Source organism: Bemisia tabaci, chromosome 1, assembly GCF_918797505.1.
Source record: "Bemisia tabaci chromosome 1, PGI_BMITA_v3".
In the NCBI taxonomy this organism is placed as follows: Eukaryota; Metazoa; Arthropoda; class Insecta; order Hemiptera; family Aleyrodidae; genus Bemisia; species Bemisia tabaci.
Window position 1 is genome coordinate 9,836,002 of NC_092793.1, and position 24,001 is coordinate 9,860,002.

Below are 24,001 nucleotides of genomic sequence, written 5' to 3' on the forward strand. Positions count from 1 at the left end.
AAAAAAAGCAATTTAGGCTGTTTGTCTCTCAAACATGTGATATCTATGGAACTTAATATTTGACGAGATCCAATCCAGGAATTAATTAGGTACGCACCTACCCTCAAGAAAATTTTCAGTGGACACATACACACAAAACAATCCGAATGAGGCTTTAAATAAGCAGGGTGAAAGCACATTTCACGCACATAAAAATCGACCGCAAGGCAGCACCACGGGAACACGTAAAATTTCGCGAACAGAGAGACATGGATATCCAATAGCTCCCCTTGGTTGACAAATATGAACTGGTGATAATCCGAATATCGCGGAACACGTGCGACACCGTGACCATCAAAGTAAATAGAAAGCAGGTGAATCCGTTGGTTCCACTAATCTCCGCGCTGGCGCTAGCAGTAAATGTGGCGCTTAGGGTTAGTACCCTTTATTTCACCCACATTCCGTTCATTCATACATCGTTGTTTCCTAGACGTAATAAGCATTTGCCTTCAGAGGTCGCAAAATTGGCTTAAACAATTTCTTCATTTTACAAGAATAAAACAGTGCAATTGACGTCGAAGATTTTTCTGATTTTTGCATCTTTGCAGAAACACATCGAGGGATTTTTCAGTTAGAAATGACTAAAAGTTTCCGAATGGGAATTCGATTTTGTGTTTCTGAGAACAGGTATAGTGTAAATTAACGTAAACAAGAACCGCCATTTTCTTGCTCATGGTTTGAGAAAGCCATTTAGAAAGTTTAAAACTTTCCATCGTATTCTACATAACATTTCGATGAGGAAAAATATACTGAGGTTCTCAATTTTGCACTGTACCCAGTGTACCCCGTGGTCCATCACTCGATGAAAAACAACGCCTCTGTCAAACGTCGATGTTTAATACTTATGAATTAGAGGTCTTTTAAAAGTGCATACTAAAGGAACTATTAAGTATCAAGCCCTACGGCTGTGAGCTTCACTGAAACCTCGCACTGCGTGCTTTCGGAGGCTAAATCGGTCAATGCTGAAACCTAACAATTTTCTTATTTCTGAGCCCTGAACTCCGTAAGAATGCCTGTGATCAAGAACCTGTAGGGTGGTGGACATATGGGGTTTTAGCATTGATCAATTTGGCTGCGACGGACTTACAGCGAGTTGCGAGTTGAGAACGATGTTGACACCGCGCAAGCACACACCGCAGGTTTTTTGCTTTGGTGGTTATTTTCTGTAAGACGCTAACTCATAGGTGCGACGCATGAAAGGAAAAGTGGGGAAGATATTGGACAAATGAAATCGAGAGAGATTGAAAAAAAGGAGGGAAATACAAAGTTAGGTTGGAAAATATGGAGTCTTTTGGCTGATGTGCCAAAAATTACGTGGAAAATTCGTTGTAAGTGTAGTTTTCCTCACTTCTCCCAAGTTTTTTTATATGCTTTCTCAAAATATAGAATAAGTCCACGTTCTCTCTGGTACGTAATTTATAGACGGCTCCTTATGGAAAAGCGAGAGCATTTCAGAGACTGTGATATAGTATTTGAAAAATGAAGGGCATGATAAGGCTAAACGAGGGGCTTGGAAGACAAGGCGCAGAAGTGCAGTTTTTGAAAAAATTGAGGCATTAATGATTCCACGTAAAAATATTCTTAATACCTAATCTGCAAAGAATTCGCTCCCAAATTCCAATTTTTAAGCATCTACAAGTCAGTTTGAACTTTCTTTCCACCATGAGAATCTATGTAATTTCGAGACTTCAAACACGTATTTCTTGTAATAGCAAACACTGCACTTATGCGCCTTGTCCTCCAAGCCCCTCAAATGTTTAAATGACGAGGGAAAATGAGCATGTTTCAAGACTTTATTCTCTTTTCAAACACTTTTGCCAACTTTACATACGAACGCGCGTGAAGAGGAAGTTTGTGCGAATTCCTTTGGGAATTGTAAGAAATATTCTTCGCACTGTGTAAAAAATTCACAGAAATGTGCAAAAAAAAGCCAGTTATAGCTAATCTAGGACGAAAATACAATTTTAAGTTGCCTTAAGGGACTTATCGACGGTGAAACTACCAAACCACGTACCTCGGTTTGCGACGTCGCAGACTTCCTGTCATACTTTATTTTTTAAATGAAAAACTACTTAACATCTAGTCTTGAAAATTTCTGTGATTTTTCCTCTTTGTGCGGAGAAAATTGCGTGAAAATTTCAAGAAATGATATTGATTTGGTCTACTTTAAAGAAATAAAATGTGAGCGTAGATTTTTAAACACCGCAAACGAGATACGTGGTTTGGTAGTTTCACCGTCGTTATGGTAAAGGCTCTGTGTTCATGAGCGGTCGCTCCGCGTCCCACAGTGCGACGAGGGATTTTTGAATGGGAAACGCAGGAATTTCGCGGCGAGCTGGCGGGGCCGGAAAAAATGGGGCGACAGCCTTCCTCTGTTGGGGCCGTACCTGACCATCAGATCCCATTGAAAGTCACCCACATCCTCTTAAAATCACACCTCCACCCCGCGCTGCTCCGGCGGGCGGCATTCCCGCAGATTTTGACCGGACCTCAGATAGATAATCGGTCCTTTCTCCAGTAATATTCTGTTTTACAAACACATTGATTCGTGTTTTCATTCACAATAATCCCCCCCTTTGTTCCCCTTCATTTGTTTCCCACCGTCCAGCCTGCCTAATTGTAAGATAAATGGCTCGTTGTCTTTGGCCATGGGTGATTTTGCGAAATGTACTGGTTTTCACCGCTGGGAGTGCAAAATAACTCGCGTATTCATAAATGTACTTATGTCAACTACGTACTCATGAACTAGATCTTAAAGGACTGAGAACCCCGCGGATCTCATGTGATTAGTTTCTGACATTAGGGATAGCCATTTTTTTTGAATGAATTGATTTCGGAAATCGATTCGATTTTACAATCGGATGATACAAATTGATTTTAAAACATTCAAAAACCCACGTTCGGCGCCAAAAAAACATGTATTACACTGACTGAACTTGAAATGAAACGTAGGTTTCGCCGAATCTGGGCCATGTGTGACAAATAAACGTGAGAAATTTCGATTTTTCCAGTAATTCGACTTTGGCTCGATGGATCGATTCCGAGTTTAAATCGCCCTCGTAAAATCGATCTCATTTACACGGAGAAAAAAAACTTCGTGCCTGGGACCCGAAGCTGAGGTCATATGGATCTCTGAAGTTTTCTGATCACGCAACCGAAAACTTGAGGTCGAGCTGCCGAAGTTCGGATCAGACATTGAGGCACTTCGGTATGTACCGCAGTGCTTCAGATGTGTGACCCGTACCCTTCGGTATGTATCGAAGTACTTCAGATACTTCGGCAGCTAGACCTCAAGTTTTTAGATACGGGATCCGAAAATTTCAGAGATCCATATGAACTCAACTTCGGGTCCCACGCACGAAGTTTTTTCTCCGTGCATAAGCCGCGTTGTCTCAACTCTCGATAAAGAGACTCTATACCGAAAAAAAAGAGATACTGATTTAACATTCTGGATGTAAAAAAGTGTGCGACGACTCACAAAATGCTGAATTCACCGCTACGACAGTTACTTCAGCAGGATCAAGATGTAAAACTAACTACTGGGGCGGTTAATTCAACGTTTTGTGAGTTGTCGCACACTTTTTTACATCCAGAATGTTAAATCAGCATCCTTTTTCTTTCGATGTAGGGAGACCCGTCCCATGCGAAAAACGCTTAGGCAGGAGAGGGTGCCCAGCACCCGGTGCCGTGCGAGCGGTCTCGAAAGAGGCACTTGAATAATTACAAAACAATCATGCCTGGAGGCATCAATTAAAACTACGTGTCACACAATCATGTTGGAATTACGCTCGCTGTGATTGTCGAGGCTCGAGGATTCAATTGGTCTCTCCCGCCCCACCCCGCCCCGCCCTCTGTTGCGGTCTTCCCTTTGGCCGGCGCGGCGGCGGTCAACCTGCTGAAGAAGAAATCGATCGACCGATCCAATTAAGGATGGGTCGCGCATCCCATTGCTCCGGACCGGAGGGAGCATTCAAATTGGTAGGAAGTCTATCGTCCCCCACCCCCGCCCTCACCCCCTCGCCGCATTCACCGACCGACACCGACTAGGAGGCATCGATAGTGCCATTACAAAGGGAGCCCCGTCTTAAAAAAGTTGCGGGTCCGACCGACTCGATATCATGACCGTGAAAAAAATCTCAACGCTGGAACAGTAGCGCGGTGTGCTTTGCGATACATCCATTGATCTGCCCTTTACGGTGAATCCAGGGTTCGATTAGGGATAATTCACGATCAGAGATAGCGCCACCAGTCACCGCTGAGAATATCACTTTCCCTCGACGATTACTGAAATAATATTGTTCAAATCACAAAAAGCAGATCCGCAAGATGTAGATTATTTTTTTGCTTGATTTTTCAGCCAAAAATATTAGCAATTAGAATTACAAGCGCAGAGAAAGCACGGCTGAAACTTTCAGCTCAGCGGCGGCGGCCGAGCACGCAACCGAATCCCTTATGTCCTGTCTCTCTCTCTCCCATTGCCACAATGGGAATTACTTTCCGCCGTAGTTACGACTTAATTTTTGGGAATTTTGAGAAGATTTTTTAACTGAGTGTTCCTCAAGTATGTTACTGTATCCCCTGGATCCCCAATCTTGAATAAATATTACGTTTTTTATTATTTTGGCAAATATATACAGCTATTCTGAATGGCGCGACGTGGTGGCCAAATCGCGAAGTTCTAAGACTGGATTCACCTTAAGGTGATTCGATGGACGCCATATTTTGTGTCAGAACGGCATGCGATATATCGCATCAATTTGTTCCATATTTTCAGCTACTCGTCATTTTTCTCCTATTTTGAGATCGCACTTCTGTTGTCAGGAGTCTAAAGCACTCCCTTACAAATTTTAATAAAGAAATTCAACTTAATAAAGGCGTGGTTTTTTCAGAGAGAAAACATCGCATTCGATACTGATATCGAAACTGCACTCAAATGCGATATTTTCTCTCTGAAAAAACCACGCCTTTATTACGTTGAATTTCTTTGTTAAAATTGGTAAGTGAGTGCTTTAGACTCCTGACAACAGAAGTGCGATCTCAAAATAGGAGAAAAATGACGAGGAGCTGAAAATATGGAACTAATTGATGCGATATATCGCATGCCGTTCTGACACAAAATATGGCGTCCATCGAATCACCTTAAACCTATGGAAAAGGATCGATAGACAGGGTGTTCGCAACGAACATCATGACGATCGATTCATTACCATAGCTTCAAATGAGGGAGATATCGATAATAAATGGTTTACGCATCGACACTGCACTGTAACACGTACAGTTGGTGGTTATTTCAATGATTTCTATGGGACAAAGTATGACGAAGTTCAAGTGACTCTTTGTATGTTATTTTAATAAAAGTTTAAATCCGTTTAACTTTGCCTCGGCCTCACTCGAGACATCGATTCTGATTCATCGGATGTGTTTTTACGCACAATTTCAACCTTGCTCATATCGTTACGGATAATAAGAGTGAAACCAGTTTAAGATATGCATTCGCGGAGATCTATAGTAAATTTAGCCTTCAATCAATTACTAACATTCAACCTACCGATCTAAAAATAACCATTCTTGCCTCCGGGATACGACATTTATATGAATGTGACTTTCGTACGGTATTTTTTGGCGTGGGTGATAGAATAATAACTGGGAAGTGCGGTGCTAGTGGGCTGGAGCCAGTCCCGCGGCCTGCTTAGCGATATATCGATTGATCAACCATTTAAACCTATGAGAAAGGATCGATAAACAGGGTGTTCGCAACGAACACCATGATAATCGATTCTTTACTACAGCCTCAAATGGGGAAATATCGATAGATCGCATATCGATAGTCGATCGTTCACGCCTCGCCACCGGATTGATCGAAGCTTTTCAACATTTCAAATTGAATTATGTTTTGCGATCCTGTTGATTAATTTAATCGTCGCACTCAGCGAAGGTTTCTCTCAAAGTGTATCATGAGGAAAATAATGTCACTGTAAGAAAACAATTCTAGGGATGAGTTGGACAACATTTTGCAATTAGGAACTATAATTTCTGGCTCAGTTTAGAAACAACGTATGCACCGCTAGTTTCCCTATGCACATAAGTGTTTTTACAAATGAGACAGAAAGTATAGTTCCAAATTGCAAAATGCAGTCCAGTTATGCTGCGTGCGCGGTACATGATACATACGTGCGCGTTCAGCTGTTTGATACCGTTTGTCTTTGAATGTTAGAATTAAACAGAGGCACTGAGTGCAAAAAGGGCGCTTCTCGATTGCGGTGTTTCAGAATCTCTGTTGCTGATTAATCCCTCGGAAAGACTTTAATGGGTGATTTTTCCAAAATTCTTTACATAGAAAATTGTAGAATCATAAGGAATATCCAATAAAATTTTTAGTGAAATGGATGTATTCACTTTCCTTACAATGAATGAAATATTGGAGGAGACTCTGAAACACTGCAACCGAGGGGTGCCCTTTTCGCATCCAGTGCCTCAACATGAAAATCGTAAAAATGGACCACTAGACAAGGTATGAATTTCAGCATTCTGATACATGTTTTTTAACTAAAATTTCACATAGAACACGACGCGCACAACGAAAATGACCGAAATGAACTCCTTTCAAAGATATTTAATGATTCTTGATGCGTGAATTTAAACCACCCGCTCATGAAAACTCAATACTCTACGTGATTCACATCCGCGCTAAACATTATCATGACAGTCTTTGCGATTTAAAAATCTGGCAACCTCAATCTTGACGCTTTGGCTCAGCTATAGCAAATTACTTATAGTTTGAAAAACACGTGGTGGGAAATGAACATTGCTCGATTGAGAAGCTTGCTGAAACCGTTGTAGTGCGCGATTTGACTCGCGTAGAGCTTTGAGTTTCTTATGAGCGGGCAGTGCGAATTCCTGATAACCAATGTGAAATAAAAATGCTAATATCTCCGTTAGGAGTTAGTTTCAGTTATTTTCGTTGCGCGAATCGTGTTTTACGTGAAATTCTGGTTAAGAAACATGTACCAGAATGCTTAAATTCGTACCTTGTCTAGTGGTCCATTGTAGAATCATAAGAAATATCCAATAAAATTTTTAGTGAAATGGATGCATTCATTTTCGTTTCAATGAATGAAATATTAGAGGAGACTCTGAAACACTGCAACCGAGGGGTGCCCTTTTCGCATCCAGTGCCTCAACATGAAAATCGTAAAAATTGCATCATTCCTCACAAATCATAGGCCTTAAAAATTTCTGCCACCCTCGATTGCGAGGTAAAAAAGGGATGAAAAAGGGTATAATTTTTCACAAGCCAGCAGGAAGTACAGCTCTCTGACGGAATAATGTGCTTTGCTGCTGCTACGTCAGAAACTACGTCAATTTCTGCACACTCAGTGCTATCAGATGATCCTCGTGTGTTAAAAGCAGGACAACTTTTACTATTCTAGTGGAATCATCGAGTTCCACCATATTTGTATGTATTGGGGGAGTTATGAGGGAAACTCAATCTCGAAAATTTGGTCCTTACTGCCGTGCTACGGAAAAACGCCGTATGAACATTCGAGAGTTGCCAAATTTCCTTCAATGAAATGTTTATTTTTGAGGGAAGCTATAGATATTTTTCCTTGAAACTTTCAGAAACTCTAGGTGAAATTGAAACGCCGTATGAACATTCGAGAGTTGCCAAATTTCCTTCAATGAAATGTTTATTTTTGAGGGAAGCTATAGATATTTTTCCTTGAAACTTTCAGAAACTCTAGGTGAAATTGGGAACAAAATTATACGAAAAATTGGAAGAAATATATTCGCAAATTTTCCCGAGAATTCGTGATTTGCTAATGGAAATTTGGCAACGCCCGAAGGTTCATACGGCGTTTCTCCTCAGCACGGCAGCTCAGCGAGCGGCGAGGGCGAACTCGGAGACGTCGGGATTGGAGCTTTCGGAGGAGCAACATTTCCTCGATGAACTCCGATATGAAGCGTGCACCCCTACTCGGGAGGGGGTGGCAGGGGTGAATAACTCGAGCCCGAAGCGCGGGAAAAGCGGAAAACGCTCGGGTTTCCCGCGGAATGGCCGCGCGGCCGTTTGCCGGAGAAGGGAAATTTACGCCCGGGCATGATTCTCCGAACGAATGAGAGCGAGTGCACACTGCACCGCGCCAGGCTGCCGCCGCACAGTGCAGTGTCCAATGGAAATAAGTCAAATTTTCGAACATATAAAATGAAAAAAGTAATGAGATATACGAAAAATGGGGACATTAGCGGTATTATTTTCAATGTTTGTTTACCGATTTGCATCGAATTGGCGTGAGGGGAGGTGATGAGATTTAAGCTCCGCGCGCGGTGACCGGTAGCCGATGACGCGCAAGTGTTGTGACAGCAGTTATCAAGGCTGATTGACACGGTACCAAATGTACGGTTGGTGATAAAAATGGCTACAAACACTCCTGGTAAGTTCTTTAATTAAGATTTAATCGTAAAAATTATTTTTTCAACTTCTAAACATTACTTTTGAGCACGTTTTTCGATGGTACTCTAATTTAGTATTCTTCCCTCTTACTTAAACTTTAAAGACGTTTTTAAGAAAAACCAAAAATAACCAATTTTCCTGACAAGTGATAATGATTGCAAATTTCCTGTAAATTCTGAATTTTCAAGTCCCATCTGCGTCTGGCTGCGAATAATAAAGTTATATAGTTTTTTCTGTCTCAAGGTCTTGCTCTGAAAAACTCTGATTAGTCCAGGCGCCTGGTAAGTCTACCTGGAATTTTGGGTATACAGCGATTTTTTTTGCTTACTTTATGTTTTTGGGGTCGCTGAATCCGAATCTGAAGTTTGCTACCGCGTATCTGGTGAGCATTTTCCGCCATTTTGAAAAAATGGCCTAAAAAGGCCTTTTTTCGCGGTTTTTTTAATATAGCGGCTACGCATAAGAAAAATTCCCGGATTTAGTTAATGTTTTGAATAGCCGACATAATTTGGAAGAAAATGGTATATGAATATGCTAAGTTTGCTCAAAAATTGAGGAACCTCGGATTTCGGAACTTGGGAACGCTTCGGAACTTGGCTGACCGCGGCGAGCCGGATCGCGCGTTGACGGGTGCGCCGCGAAAACGTGAATGGACGCGATTTTCACGATGCTGTATCTTCCTCAATTTTTAAGCAAACCTAGCATATGTATACACCATTTTCTTCCAAATTATGTCAGCTATTCAAAACATTAACTAAATCTGGGACTTTTTCTCATGCGTAGCCGCTATATAAAAAAAACCGCAAAAAAGGCCTTTTTTCAAAATGGCGGAAAATGCTCACCAGATACGCGGTTGGAAACTTCAGATTCGGATTCAGCGACCCAAAAAACAAAAAGTAGATAAAAAAAATTGCTGTGTACCCGAAATTACAGGTAGCCTCATTTTTAGCTACCAGGCGCCTGGACTAGATCTCTTCGACTTGTGGACACTGGCATCGAAAAAGGAGTGCGTTACAACGATTGAGGGGAAACTCCGAGAACTATTCGCAAACAAACGTGTCCCAGACGAAAATTTGACAAAATGTCTTGTATTTTTTATGGATTTTTTGTATTTTTATGGATTTTTTGTTTTTATCTTTCTTTTTTCTCTTGTCTCTTGTGAAGTTTAATTTTACTGTAAATTTTCGGTGATGTTTTATTGTGCTGAAATTTTTATTTTTTGAAATGCCTTTTCCTTTTTATTAAAGACTTGTAATATGAGGTCAAACCCAAGTGTTCGTCCTTTTTCTCATGCTGATCCTCGGAAACCTCATTATTTTATAGTGTATATTTGAATTTTTCAGCTTTCATTTCACGCAGCATTGAAATTCGGAATGAAAGAAAGGATAGACCTTAGTTTTGTTAGGCCCGGAGTTAAAAAATAAAATATGCATCGTTAGCATCTGTAAGTATACAGTCGATTTTTGGAGCGAGCTAGCGTTAATCTATACATTTTAATCCTTGAATTATTGCTGAAAAAACTGCTTTTTCCAGGCGCGTTGGCAACACTGTATTTAAAAGAAAGGTGTTATGAGAGGGTCAGATATACCCTCATAAGCCTTATTAGTTGTGATTTCAGGTTGGTTTTCTCTCCTTTACCCACAAAAATAATGTACTCATGTCATTAAAATAAGTGGAAAAATAACGGCACATTTGGCAAAATTTGGCAACACCATATTCAATCATTTGGGGAACTTTGGAAACTTTGACTTTAATATAAGCAAGTACATGATGAATACTTAACACTGTCAAAATTTCATTGAATTCCATGCATTATTCGATCAGATATGAATTATTTCCCATCCGCCCATAAGGACACTGCACTGTGCGCCGCCGCGCCGCTCGTAGCGCCGTCCTGCGTGAATGTGGGCGAGATCATCTGGATCTCCAATTTGAGCTGATTTCTGCTTTTTTGCTGGGAATGGAGCAGCGGCGCACAGTGGATCCGCTCAATTAGAAACGCCGCACATGCAGTTTTTGACTAGAACTGCAAATAGAGAATTTGCAAGTGTCAGAAATTTGATGAATTTCTACTACTAAACTAACTAAAATACTGGTTTCACTTCTTTTTGGTCAGGAGAGGGATGAGCGTTTAAAGGTTCCACATTTTGTCCGACCTCACCTATTTACTCGATCCATCGTGCGGTGTTCTCGACAGTTGCGCTGGTCACACAATCGTGTTTAGGTCCTTGTTCCTTGTAAAATATGTCTCTAAAAATATGAAGGGCGAGCCATTTTATAGGAGTGGAAGTTTGAAGGAGTTGGAAAGTAGAAGTGGAAAAAAAAGGTCCTGAGTATTGAAATCTGATGGAAATTATTTAGATAGCTAGCGGGCAGGCGCGCGAAAATGTGGAAGCTTGTATGCACCCCTAACTTATTTATTGGAAATTTTTTGTAGGCTTTTCTATTTTATTGGTAATTTTTCCCTTGTCATTTTACCAGCATAATTCACAAACTTCATTTCCAAAATTCATTGATATTTGGATCGGAAATTGCAAGTACGCGCAACAAACAACTGCTTACGGAGAAAATAAAATTACAGGATCGGAAAATATTCACGCGAAAAAAGAAGAAGAAAATTGAAAGAGGAAGAAACCCGGGTCGCTAAAGATGACCAAACAAAATTCCGCGCAAACGCTGCCTGCGTGCAGATTTCGAAAAACAAAGGTTTCCGAAATTTGCTTAGGATTCCAGATCGGCCTAAGCGCCACCATGGCGCTCGAGCAGTGACTTGCGATTTTACAGGCTCGTCGCCAGATTTTCCAAAAATTCGCGTGATTTACGAATGAATTTCCAGAAATCTAACGATTTTACACTATAACTCGACAGTTGTTTTCGACATTCTGACCGTTTTGGAGGCTGAGCAGAAATTTGACTACCCCGTGAGAGTCGCATTTTTTATCGGCTTCCGGTTCCCACTCAAAATTCAGGCAAGTTGGAAGTCCACAAGTTATATGGACGTATTTCTGTCAAACGGAATTATGCGCATCAAGACATGAGCCCTGAGACCCATAAGAATATATGTACAACAGGGCTCACGTCATGATGCACATAGTTCCGTTTGATAGAAATACGTCCATATCGCTCGGTCTTCCTCGCTTTATCGCTGCTTTTTGCACTTTGCTCTTCGTTTTTTATGTTTTCATTTTTTTTCTCTTCCTCTTCTTTTTTTTTAAATTTCAAATTAGTCGGCACCTAAGTACGCACAGTGCTGAACGCATGCGTTATCAGAGATAACCACGTGGCAATTCTGGCCTATTTAGCCACATTGGCTAAAATTTAAAAATTTTGAATCCATCTTAATCTTAGATAGGGGAACACATTCAAAGTGAGGGGAAAGCATTGTGTATGCTATAATCACCTGATAAAATGTTTATTTCAGTCAACAGAAAATTTTATTGAATATTTCCTACGATGGGGCTCTTACTCCTCTAAACAGTGTCAGTGTTTCGTCCTTTTTTTTTCTTTTCTTTTTTTTTGTAAAATAATTGCTCTAAAATCTAAAGTTTTAAACCATCTTGTGCCTGTAAGTTACGACGAAATTATCCACTCAAATCCTGAAACTTGTATTGAGCATCGGACGTGTTCACACGAGTCAATTTTCATCCCGACTTTTTATGTAGAACACGATATAGTCATTGCTCGGGTCCGGTCAAGTGGGCAAAGAAAAAAAAAAGGAATTGAAAAATAAAAAATTATGTAAAATTTAAGTTTAAAAGATCTACACAAATAGACCATGATATATTTTTTACAGTTGAACGTTAAATGCCCTAAATTTTCCTTTTCCATTTTCTTGAAAAGCATACTTTTTAAAAAAAATTCGTCGCATCTGAAATCGCTCAACAGTCAATGGAACAAAAAAACGGTGAATTCCGTCCATTTGGCACCTTCGAAAAGGTCGCTCTGTTAACAAAGTTATTGTAGGCGCGGGCAGCCGCGAATTTCTTCACGAGTGCCATATTATCATGCGGTTCAAGGTGCTGATTGATAAGATGGGGGAACGAAGCTAAATTGAAATACAACAAAAACTGGGAAGAAAAGTCTAACATGGCTCTTTCATAATACCCAAGCTTCGCGTATAGGACGGAGTTTTTGCAGTGTTCATTTATCAAGGTCGTCCACCATGGACCATAAGATTTTATTCCAGCTCATAATATTTCATGATTAATATTACAGAAATTAGCAAGTACAATACAGATATTTTAACGAAAAAGATGCGCACAAGAAAATAGAGGCACAAGTAAAAACTGCTACCAGTGCTAAAAGATTTGTTCGCTGGGCAAATCGTCTTTCATAAAACTACTCGAAGGCACTATGTCTATATATCATCATTACCACTATGCAAAATTGAAATGTTGACGGATGTCACTTTTACGTTTAATTTGAATTCCCAAGTTAAAAAGTTTTACTTTTTTACGTTAATAATTAAGGCGAAAACGTGTTCAATTAGCCTCCGTCATCGTGGATAAGAAAGGGAGAAAGCTAATGGCTTAATGCGACTAGAAAATTTTTCGTTGAAATGATTTTCCATAGTGTTCTACCAAATAAAATCACATGAAGGAGAAAAGGAATCCCTAAAATTTCCTATGATCTATTCTCTCAATCAAGATTGCTTCCTATGAAAATTTACAAAAATGAATTGATTTTCGTTGGGAATCTTGAAAAATGTTTGTCTTAATAAGGGATCGATAGGGATTCTTCCCAAACGGGATTCGTTTAGAGGCTCATCAGCAATAATAATTAAAATAGGCAGTTTCCCATGGTGATAGGTCGATGTTTTCTAGACGAAGGAACGTAACTCCAATACCAGATTGCAAAATTGACGCAAACAATCCAATTTTTTACAAGAATTTGGCGATGCATTTTATATTCGGAATTATGCTGACCTCTTCTACGGGCAGTCCGAAGGTAAATCAGCATCATTTTTGTTAGATCGTCACCTTCCAGGCAAAGTATCACAAGCGCCATGCGACATTTAGAAATTTCCGCCGCCATTTTATTTCTTTACTGAGGAATTGTTGGTTGAATCTGTTTGGAAATTTCACTAAATTTTATCGGCAGCACAAAGAAAATTCAGTGAAATTTTCGGACAGCTTCGTTGAACCATTTCTCTGTAAAAAAATAAAATGGCGGCGGAAATTTTTAAACGTCGCATGGCGCTTGTGATAATTTGCCTGGAAGGTGACGAGATATGCCCAACACTTTCCTTGTACAAATAAATTTTGCGGGTGGAAATTTCGCAGCGTTGAGATGTAGTTATGTTCTTTGGTCTGACAAACGACGAAGTGTGCGTCCATGCTATTACAAAAAGCGGCAGCAAAGGAAATTCAATCATATTGTCCATGATAGTTTACACCTTTATGACTACTTTTCCCCCCCCTGAATTTCTAACAGGAAGAGATAGTGAGTGTGGCGGAAAGTGGGATATATGCTTTGGGGCCGTCCCTAAATTACGTAACGCCCAAGGGGGTTGGGGGGTCGAGGAGAGCGCTTATTCGCCATTTTGTTTTTACGTGTTGAAGGATAGGTGAATGGATTCTACGCCACCAAAGCGTCAAAAGGAAGGGAGGAGGAGTCAAAAATGCCGAAAAAGTGCGTTTTCAAATTCAAAATTTCAAAAATCTCTGAAGTAAAACGAGAGGAGTCGGTAAAATAGTGTGCAAAAATAAAAGACGCGCGTAAAAACGGACAGTAAATAAATAAATGCACGAGCACCAATCAAAGAACGAAGCGCATCGTCAAGGCGAGAAGAGAGACGGAGCGAGGTGCGGGTAAAGTCAAGCCATGCTTTAACACGAGGAGGCTCGAGATGCAAGCTCAGATAAAAAAAAAAGCAATTAATTTGGCGTTGTTTATCGTAATTATAGAGAGAATGGCTCGTGTAATCGTGGATTAATTCCAAGTGTTCCCCTTAACATGATAATTAATCCCTCATTAATAATTTAAGAGTGCGCTTTTCTATTACAACCGCAATTATGTATCATGTGCCAACACTGTACGGTACACAGTTCTCGGTCGCGGCTTCCCAATTGTTTCACTCTGCGCCTGGCGCCCCCCCCCCCCCCCCCCCCCCCCGCATCGGACCTCCGGGTGGCTCGGCTCCACTTTTTGCGAAATTTCAATTTTCCGCCCTGTGGTTTCCGTTTCCGGTAAATTACTTCGGGTAAAATTGCTCGATTAATCGATATAGCTGAATGATAGCGGGTCTCCAAAGGTGTGCAAAAGTGACCGTTCTCACCCTTTAGTCGTCGTTATCCAATCAGAAACTTTTTAATGATGGGAAACGTAGGACGTGATGAAAGTTTTAATTTTACTTGAAAGATATATTCAATGTGAATCTATATAATGCCGGAAGGCAACAAACATCAAAATATCGACTAATATTTTCTAAATACTGCGCAAGTACACGTTTAGCTTTACTTTGTCTATTTCGGTCGTAAGCAAGAATACCATTCGCATATTGCTGTATGAAAGAAAATCATACTGCATGAAAGATTATCCTGAAAACTGCTGCGCCGATTCGTTTCTACGTTTTAGCGTTATCAGTTAAAGAGTGCGTGGGTGCTCATAAGCGCGTGCAGGAACTCACGATACCGCGTGAATGACGTTAAACTTGTCTTAAAATCGATTTTAGACTCTATTAAGGGTGTCTTATCCTAACTGCAGTACCGCCCGTGACATGTTACGATTCAAAGGAGCTTGTGCATTCCTGATCATATACTTATTTAAAATTTAAAACATTTTTTCTTAGATCTGAATTTTTGAGAAGAGAAAATCTGCGGCTTGTTAGGCTCAAGAAACCACCCCCGAACTTCATTTTTTTTCTTTTTACATAATTTGACTAATTTTTTGTCTGTTTAGTTCAGTCAATTTCTGTCGAAGATACGATAGAATCAATAACTTGCGAGTTACCTACCGGTCTCCAAAAATCATAAGATAGAATTAAACAGATCAGTTATACTGCCGTGCTAAAGAAGAACGCCGTATGAACCTTCGAGGGTTGACAAGCGTCCCCGAATAAAACATGTATTTTTGAAGAGAGTTTTGCATTATTTTCCCTTGGAATTTTCAGATATTTTAGATTCAATTGTGAACGAAATTCTCTGAAAAATTGGAGGAAAAACATTCAGGATTTTCCCAGTAAATTCGGTTTTCATCAAAGGAAACTTGGCAACGTCTGAAGGCTCATACGGCGTTCTTCCTTAACACGGCAGTATATAAAACCTCTGCTCTCCGCGCTGACTCTATAGCAAATTTTATTCATAGGAAAACGGTACCAATGAGGTTTTCATCTAAAGCAAGAGGAAATTGCATACTTCGTCGGAATAAAAATAAATTAACAAATAAATATTTCTTCCTCTGGTTCGAACTTTAAATTATCACTGCCATGGTAAAAATGAGTTAGCTACTTTCAAAGGATAACGATCATGGCGTGGAGTACGCACCGTAACATGTACCTGAGTACGAACGTATCGAAGAAAATTTTGTTCTGGCATGCTCTCATGAAACTATTTTGCAGTTTTGCCGTCTGAAACTTAATCTTAATAATTATTACGTCTACTTATCATTCAAAGTAACAGAAAACAATTCCACTTAGCATTTTTTTCGCAGGTAATTAATAGCATTATAAATTCTGAGATCGGGATTGTGATTGAGTAGAGACTTAGACAGTGACTATAGGATAGACGACGGAGGCAGCTAGATGTGTTTTTCAGGAGAGCAAACGTTTGGAAAACTTGCGTGCAGATCAACTTCCACGCAAACCTCTTCGCTAATTTTTCATCTGGGATCATCCTGCATTTTCACGGAACGTCAAACTCAAGAGATTTTCCTCTATCTAACATAGATCATTTGCCGAATATATCGTTATTATTACCTTCCGGCCAAAGATTCACAAGCGCCATGCGACGTTTCAAACTTTCTCCAAAAGAGAAATTGTTGGTCGAATCTGTTAGAAAATTTCACGGAATTTTTTAGGCGGTACAAAGAAAATTCAGTGAAATATTCGGACAGCTACAGACGATGAGTACTCTTTTCACGTTGGCTTATTGTCGCATCCTTTGCGTTCAGCGTACGTTGGCCGTGTAGAACTGAAAAAATTTACCCGTTTCTGATTCGGATGTTAAAAAGAGACATCTGCCTCAGGAAAGGTTTGGGAAATCCTTCGTCCAAAACGCGTACCATAAATCGGCTATTAGATCAAAATCTATGTTCAGTCGGTGAATCAAAGCTGCCTTGCAAAAATGAACTACTCAAAATGGGTTTGTTCTGTTGAACTATTGCCCTGGTAGTAATTATTCCTGCGCTCTCTCTCTCAGACAATAGTGACTTCTGAGAGTGATACCACTATTCGATCATGTGGGAGCTCATGTTGCCTACACTGGAAACTGAAGGCAAACTGACAGTGAGCCAAAGCAGGAGCCACGACGTTTTCCAAGGCTTTTCCTGGTGCTAAATAAATTCCTTGGTTCTAGATTTTTAAGCAAATAGTCCTAGCAATGCTAGGGCGTCTAGCAGTCTGAAAAATCTAGAACCACCTGAAAAATCCGCTAAGATAACACCAGTGCTTCGCTAACGGGCGTGTTTTCGGATGCCTCAAATCGCGTGACCAATCAGCAAATGAACAACCCAATGCTTTTACATAGAACACTCCCAGAATGCATTTTTTCGTGGATGGTTCATTTTTTGATGGGTTGATCGCTTCTCCTAAACTGCCATGCCAAGGAAAAACGTCATAAGAACCTTCAGGCGTTGCCAAATTTTCTTCGGTAAAACACGAACTTTTGGGAAAATTTTTAAATATTTCTCCTCCAATTTTTCAGATAATTTTGTTCGCAATTTCACCAGAAGTTCCCGAAAATTTCAAGGAAAAATATCCGTAGCTTTCCTCAAAATGAAACATTTTATCGAAGGCAATTTGGCAACTCTCGAATGTTCATACGGCATTCTTCCTCAGCACAATTGTAAGAGACGGGAATATGAGTACTCGTATTTACTTTACCCTAGGTTTGACTAGAGTACCTGTATAGCGAGAGTATGGACAGATGTGAAACTCCGAAAATCCATCAGGCCTTCACCGATGCTTCTGCGAATAAAGTTAAGGCCCAGATATGCAGCCAACCTATGAATCTCAATCATCCAGAACGATTTACTAATATTATTGTTACAAACCTTCGTTTATAAAGTACGTATTTGACTCAGTATTTGCATAAATTTACTCATTTTTGCGGAAGAACGCTCATTTCTATACATTCTTGGCAATCTTGGTTAGAATTGGAATTTGCAGACTCTGCAGATTGACAGTGAAATTTTGTGTGGTAGAAGTTGGTTAGAGGGATGGCTGCACTTTTGGGCCCTAAAGACCTCCATGGAGCGATCTGTCCATACTCTCGCTGTACAGGTACTTTAGGTTTGACGGCCACAGTAATGTTCTACACTCGATTCTCTAGGATATTCCCTCTGGGCTGGTGCCGGTAGCGGCTATTCGGCGGGGTGACTCAAACCGGCGCTCCGAAGTGACGAGTCGTTGACAACTGGGGTGACTCAAGCCCGCGACGCTGACCGCGCGCGGGTGAACGGCGGCGCGACGCTCATGGACCGCGGAGCCGGAGCAGGTGGCGACTCATCTCGATCCCGCGGTCTCCAGCGCAGCGTCCATCTCCGGATTTCGCACGTGTGCCCGGCGAGGCCTTCTCTGAATCCGGAAATCCTATCCCCGACAGTCCTGTCTTCCCCAGAAACTCCGCTCGAGTCGTTGGCTTTAAATAGAAATCCATGCGACTAGGATAATCTAGAGTGCCTTCATAGGGAAAGTATGGCTATTCTGCCGTGATAGCGAAGAGAGCCGCAAGTGCAAAATTTTCAAAATCGAGTTTTCTTCAAAATTCGTCTAAACTCTTTTAGATGAAATGGCTGAGACAGCTAAAACAGCAAAATTCATCCTATTTTAATGAAAACGAGACGTATGAAAAAGCCGTAAATGCACAAAAAATGACACAGTTTTTTTCAAGACAGCCGTAGGTGCATGAGAGCCAATGAAAATAGTGAAGTCAAGAGGAATGCCGCTCTCATCTGTCAATTTCTAACCTGAAAATGTGTTTGTTGTGTGTCCAACACGCTACCACAAAAGCACGCAGAGGATAGCACTTACGGCTGTCTTGCCAAGTACTAACCTAACATGAAACTGAATTTTACCTTTTTCATGTGCTTTAAAATAAAATCGGACGAGTTTTAATCCCCCAAATGATTTCTACGAGTCTATCGAATTATCGGTTGCGATTTGACAAAGAAAGGAGGCTTCTTTTAATAAAATTTTCCACTCAGAAGCTTCAAGACCCATTTTCTCAAAACTTCATTTTTGCACTTACGGCTCTCTTCGCTATCACGGCAGTAGTATGCTGCGCTGAGGAAGGACGCAGTATGAACATTTGAGAGTTTTTCAATTTCCCAGGGTAAAAAGTGTATTTCGGACGAAGTCAATGCCGATTTTTTTTAAAAATTTTCACATATTTTAGAGTAGATTTTGGACAGAGTAGTCCGAAAGTTTAGTGAGTTTGGGGGACGATCGGCTCATGCTCAAAGCTCCCGGGCCAGTTCGCCTCTGAATGGAAGTTGACGGAAAAAACTGTGCTCATTTTTGCATTCCACAGCAAAATATGAGTGATTGTAGCCTCGTTAAACATCTATTTCAGATAATTTACTCGTCCTTCCAGAAGCAAAATAGGAAAATAAAGAAGAATCGTTCTTATATCGTGGGGTGCATGGACGGATTGTATCATTTGATCCGTAAAAATTCGTTGGCTGACGCAACGGGAAACATTTCGTGGGCATATATTTATGCTTTTCTACTTCACTGAGTTCGAAAATGAGCTTTTCTCATCTCTCTACCATACATTAATTTCGCAATCAATCAAATTTTCCTCCGAAAAGCCGATTTGTAAAGGAAAATTCCAACATTCTAGAAAACTGAGGTATTTTTCGGACTCAACGCTAAAAATCATGCAGGATTCTGCCATCAAACCACAGAATTTTTTCGGTGAGGACTTATGTTATCAACTTTTATTTATAAGATGCCTAAATCTACGGCTAGCGAATGGCACAACTAAACAAAGCCTCTACAAAGGCACTAAACTATGATGGAAAGCTTTCGGCTAGAGAAACTTACAGAATGCGCTAACCAACACATAGTCAACAGCTAAAAGAAAATAACAGCGAGTGCTGCTCACAGTGAGAACGTGTGTTATCCTTAAGAGTTTAATCTTTTTTTTTCTAGGAATTCACATTTTCCACGCACTTTTAATTATGAGTTTGTTTTTTCTTTTCTTCTTGCATCAAGTAGCGATATTATCTTGGATACGAATAATTCTAGCCACACAAGTTTAAGTGTATCCCTACCGAACTGGCAAGTTTTTTTTCTAATTTTTTGTACTTTGATTGTAATCCGGAAAAATTGACTGCGATTAGAATTATAGTGTGAAAATGTTGACTTGCGGTTCTGGAAACTGAACTTCCTGCAAGTTACCTCATCTTCGTTCAATTATTTGATTGAAATTAAGTCTTGTCGGCAAAAAATAATTTTTGATCTATTTTAAAAGCCCATACCCCATTTTAATTAAATCGCGTTGAATACAACTGTAAAGGAGGAATGAATAAAAGAGTAAAAAAAATGATCTGCTTAGAGCAGATTTTGGCTTTATTGTAAAAAAGAGAATCATTATACCAATATGAGCAGATATTAGATTTACTGATCGGCATCAGCTGAATTTAACGCAAGCACATAGTACAATATTGTAAGCTGGCATAGGAAACTCTCTAACGAAAAAAATTACTCTTTACTTCAATATTAGTGTCTCTTAAAGCTATACATTTTTGCTCAAATATTTGAAGCAAATAAAAAATTGAAAAGGAATTTCTTGCAAAAATTAACTATTCTTCGATATTCTGAAAGGAAAATTTCTTTATTCCTACTTAAAAGGAATCTCCCAGAGTTGTATTTTTTTCGAAATTCGCTCAGCTGGGTAACCAAACTCGTCCTCACAATTTTAAGATCTTCCATACATTTCACGTTGTAAAAGCGACCAAATTGGATCATCCTAAAGCAATAAAGGATTAATCCTACGCAAAATTGTGAAAAATTAGAGTGGAAAAACTTGAGTGCAACTTTTCCACGTAAATTGTAAAATTGTAAAATAAATAGTATAGCAGAAGCGATAAATCAGTAAAAATTGTGACAATAAGGTGCAAAAGTCAAAAGAAAGAAAAATTGTTTACTCAATGTAAAGAACACTGTTTTGAATTGATGAAAAAATCGTTGCGATTTACTGTTTGAAGGACGGTTTTTACTTTCGTGTCGCGCCTTCATTCTCCCCCTAGAAGGGGTGTGTAAAAATTCTATTGAGGAAAGTGGATCGTAAAATTCGAGGAAGGTTTCGTTTCCTTTCACTCAGGTCGTGCGAATTTAAAAAGAAAAAGGGGTCAAAAATTGTCTTTAAAAATTCGTGAAAAATAGTTGAAACCCGTGATTTATCGGATAATCGGTAAAATGTTTTACTTATGAATTTTTAATTTTTTTTCCAATTGATTTCGTCGGTAAAACAGCATGTTTGCATTGCGTGGAATATTTTTCGCATTATTTTCTTTACTGTCTCTTTACTTACGATTATTACTCTTTATTTATATTTTTTCGGGAGGGGGCAGAGAGAATTCTAACTCTAATATATTCTTCAATTGCATAAATGCATATCCCGCTGATGCATGAAATTTTCATCCAACTTATGTTGAACATACATTCTACTCTCGAGCAGCATATATCTTCTCTAATACGGCGAAAAAGGTCTATAACTTTTCTATATTTTAAGTGTCTGAACAAAACCTACTAAAAATATGTGAAAAAAGAAAGAAAAAAATGGGTGCTTTTAAACAGGAAAATTAACAGTCTTTGAGGTGGTTTTTGTGAAGTTTAATCCTAAAAAGGTCGATTGAAAATTCCTTTCGGCGTTTTTTACGGAAATTTTAAACAGTTTATCAGTATAATATTCCCTCACCTAAATCGTTGTTATGCACCAAAAATAATGTCGTAATGATCTGCAGAGATTTTGAAACCCATATATTTTAATTCAATTTTCTAAAGGAATCCATTAAGATATTTCTAAATGGACTAAAATGTCAGCAGATTAAGTGTTCAAAGTTTGTACAAATTTAAAATGGAAATTGCAATGTGGTAGAATAGGACTCGCAAAATTTATTTTAATCCGCATAAAAGCGTACTTATTTTGGGTTTCCTGCCATGATTTTTTTTTTTTCCACTTTAATTTTCTAATGTTGACGCACAACGTCAGAATCGGCACCATATATATTACTTTTGTTTGCGGGATTACTGAAAATTAAAAAAATAAGGTTCACATGCGTAAAGGCCTCATCACATTTAAGTCCAGCGCCTCGTCAAAATTTAAACAAACCAATAAAAGAAATTGCAATGATAATTTTGTCTCAACAGCTCTTAAAATTTTGACGCTTCAAAAAAGACAGAAAAATAATTACCTATATTCAGTACATAACTCGAATATCAATTTAGAATCTGCAAATAATTGTTTTTTCCATTGCTGTTTTGCGTCCGCGATGTTTTCAATTCCTAGCAGCGTTTTCGGACTTGATTGTAATGAGGCTCATTTAAAACCACTGACAGACAAGACAAACATAATTTGTAAAATGACTCACCAAAAAAGTCCGGTAATCACAGGAACAAACACGTAATTATCCAAGGGTAATCCTCAATTTCATATATTTCCTCCCGAAGGAACCGGAAAAACCCTCAGCACGTAATTTTAGATACAACACTGCACTTTTATAAAAAACACAAAGTAAGTAACTGTAAATCAATACAAAATCACGGAATGGATCTGGTCAGTATATCATATATCATGAGAATACTAAAACCAACTTGCAAAATAAGGTACATGTTACGCATAAAGAAGTTAATGGAGCCGGAATCAGCCAAATCTGCACGCGACAAAACGTCGGTGGACTTTTTTACGATTATCACTTCTGAGTTTCACGGTCGTCCACCAGTCATGAAGAATCTCGCCTCGGATTAACGGGATTAAATGCATTTGCGCACAAAACACGGACGAAAAAAAGTTGCAAGTTTAAACTTGGACCGAGTAATTCACGGATTGACTAATTGTCAGCTGAACGCACTTTCTCGAAACCAGCCGGCGCCCGTTAGAGAAGAAAAAGCGATGACAGCAGACATGATTTACATCGCAAACAACCAAATAGGGTAAAAAATCCGACCGCAGATAATGCGCCGTTGCAATCGTGCGCGAAGGGGGAAAACCGCGATTTTTTCCTTTACTCAAGCGAAAATATGCACAGTTTTTGCGATCTATGAGAGTCTAAACAGATCCGAAGCACTGTCAATGCCAAAATCTGATCCAACAATGTGCGCTGGATCTCCGACCAGCAAAACACGTGAGCTGAAAATTCTTCCACTGAGCGAAATGTTATAAATTCGCCGAAAATTCACCAGGAGACTCAGTTTTCCGGAATTTATCCGACAATGATACAACAATACGAATAAAATATGGAAGAAACAAAAAGTACACCGCACTTCGACGAAATCAGGAAGTATAGAAATTTCCTCTCGAGAAATCAATAATTACAAAATTCCACTAAATTTTTTAAGAGGAGAAAATGTCAATAAAAACCGATTTTTGCGTTTTCAGAAATGTTATTACTACGCACACGCGAGGTAGATCATCGACAGAAAATTCTTGTTCGTCCGATTTAAAATCTATCTTTTTTTAGGAACGTTTTCCTTCGGGAAAATTTTCCTCGTGACACGCTGAGATCTTCACAGATTTCCGCACAAAAAACGGCACATCAAAGGCAGGAAGCGGGATAACACCCCTGGATTAATATAGGAAAAAACAAAATCTTTGACTGTTCGCGTGGGGGAGGGTAAAAATCCGGAAAATTCAAAAGTGACTCGTGGGGGGTTGTGCCCCCGGAAGTGCTGGCTGTGCGCGACCTTCCCGCTAGTCGGCGGGGGGATTTCGAGTGGTTCCGGGGTCAGGGGCACAGGGCACGGGGCACAGGGCGAAAAAGGCGGAAAAACGGCGTGGGAGCACGCGCTCAACACGTTGGGAGCACGTAGCGTTGGGCGAGCGAGCGGCCGGCGCGACGTCGACGAGCCAAATGAAGCCGAGAGGGCTCCGGACTCGGGCTTCACGAGTCGGGACTACTCGGCGCGGCGACGCACACTGGATCGCATCAATTGCTGAGCTTGGACAAAATTTGGAAACTTCAAACGCTTATAACTCCGCTCAAACACAAATTTGAGGTTTCGAAAGTGGTTCCATTCGTTTCCTCGTGAAATTTCCTTCAAGAACCACCCCTTAAAGTTTAAAATGTGACAAAATCAACAAAAAAATTTGCAGTTTTAGTTGAAAATTCCATGTCCGACCTCTCTAA

At 39.8% G+C, this 24,001-nt stretch overlaps 1 protein-coding gene across 2 annotated transcripts in view; it reads right to left on the reverse strand.

The window, feature by feature from the left end:
• Positions 1 to 23,736, reverse strand: part of cv-2 (crosveinless 2-secreting protein) — a 201,161-nt gene extending 177,425 nt beyond the window's left edge. The window contains exon 1 of one of the 2 annotated variants that reach the window (XM_019055954.2): positions 22,247 to 23,736. The gene's annotated coding sequence lies outside the window, so the exon portion shown is untranslated. Of the gene's footprint in view, positions 1 to 101; positions 432 to 22,246 lie in introns of those variants that run through there. The other variant, XM_072295931.1, reaches the window with a different exon arrangement.
• Positions 23,737 to 24,001: the final 265 nt, after the last annotated feature.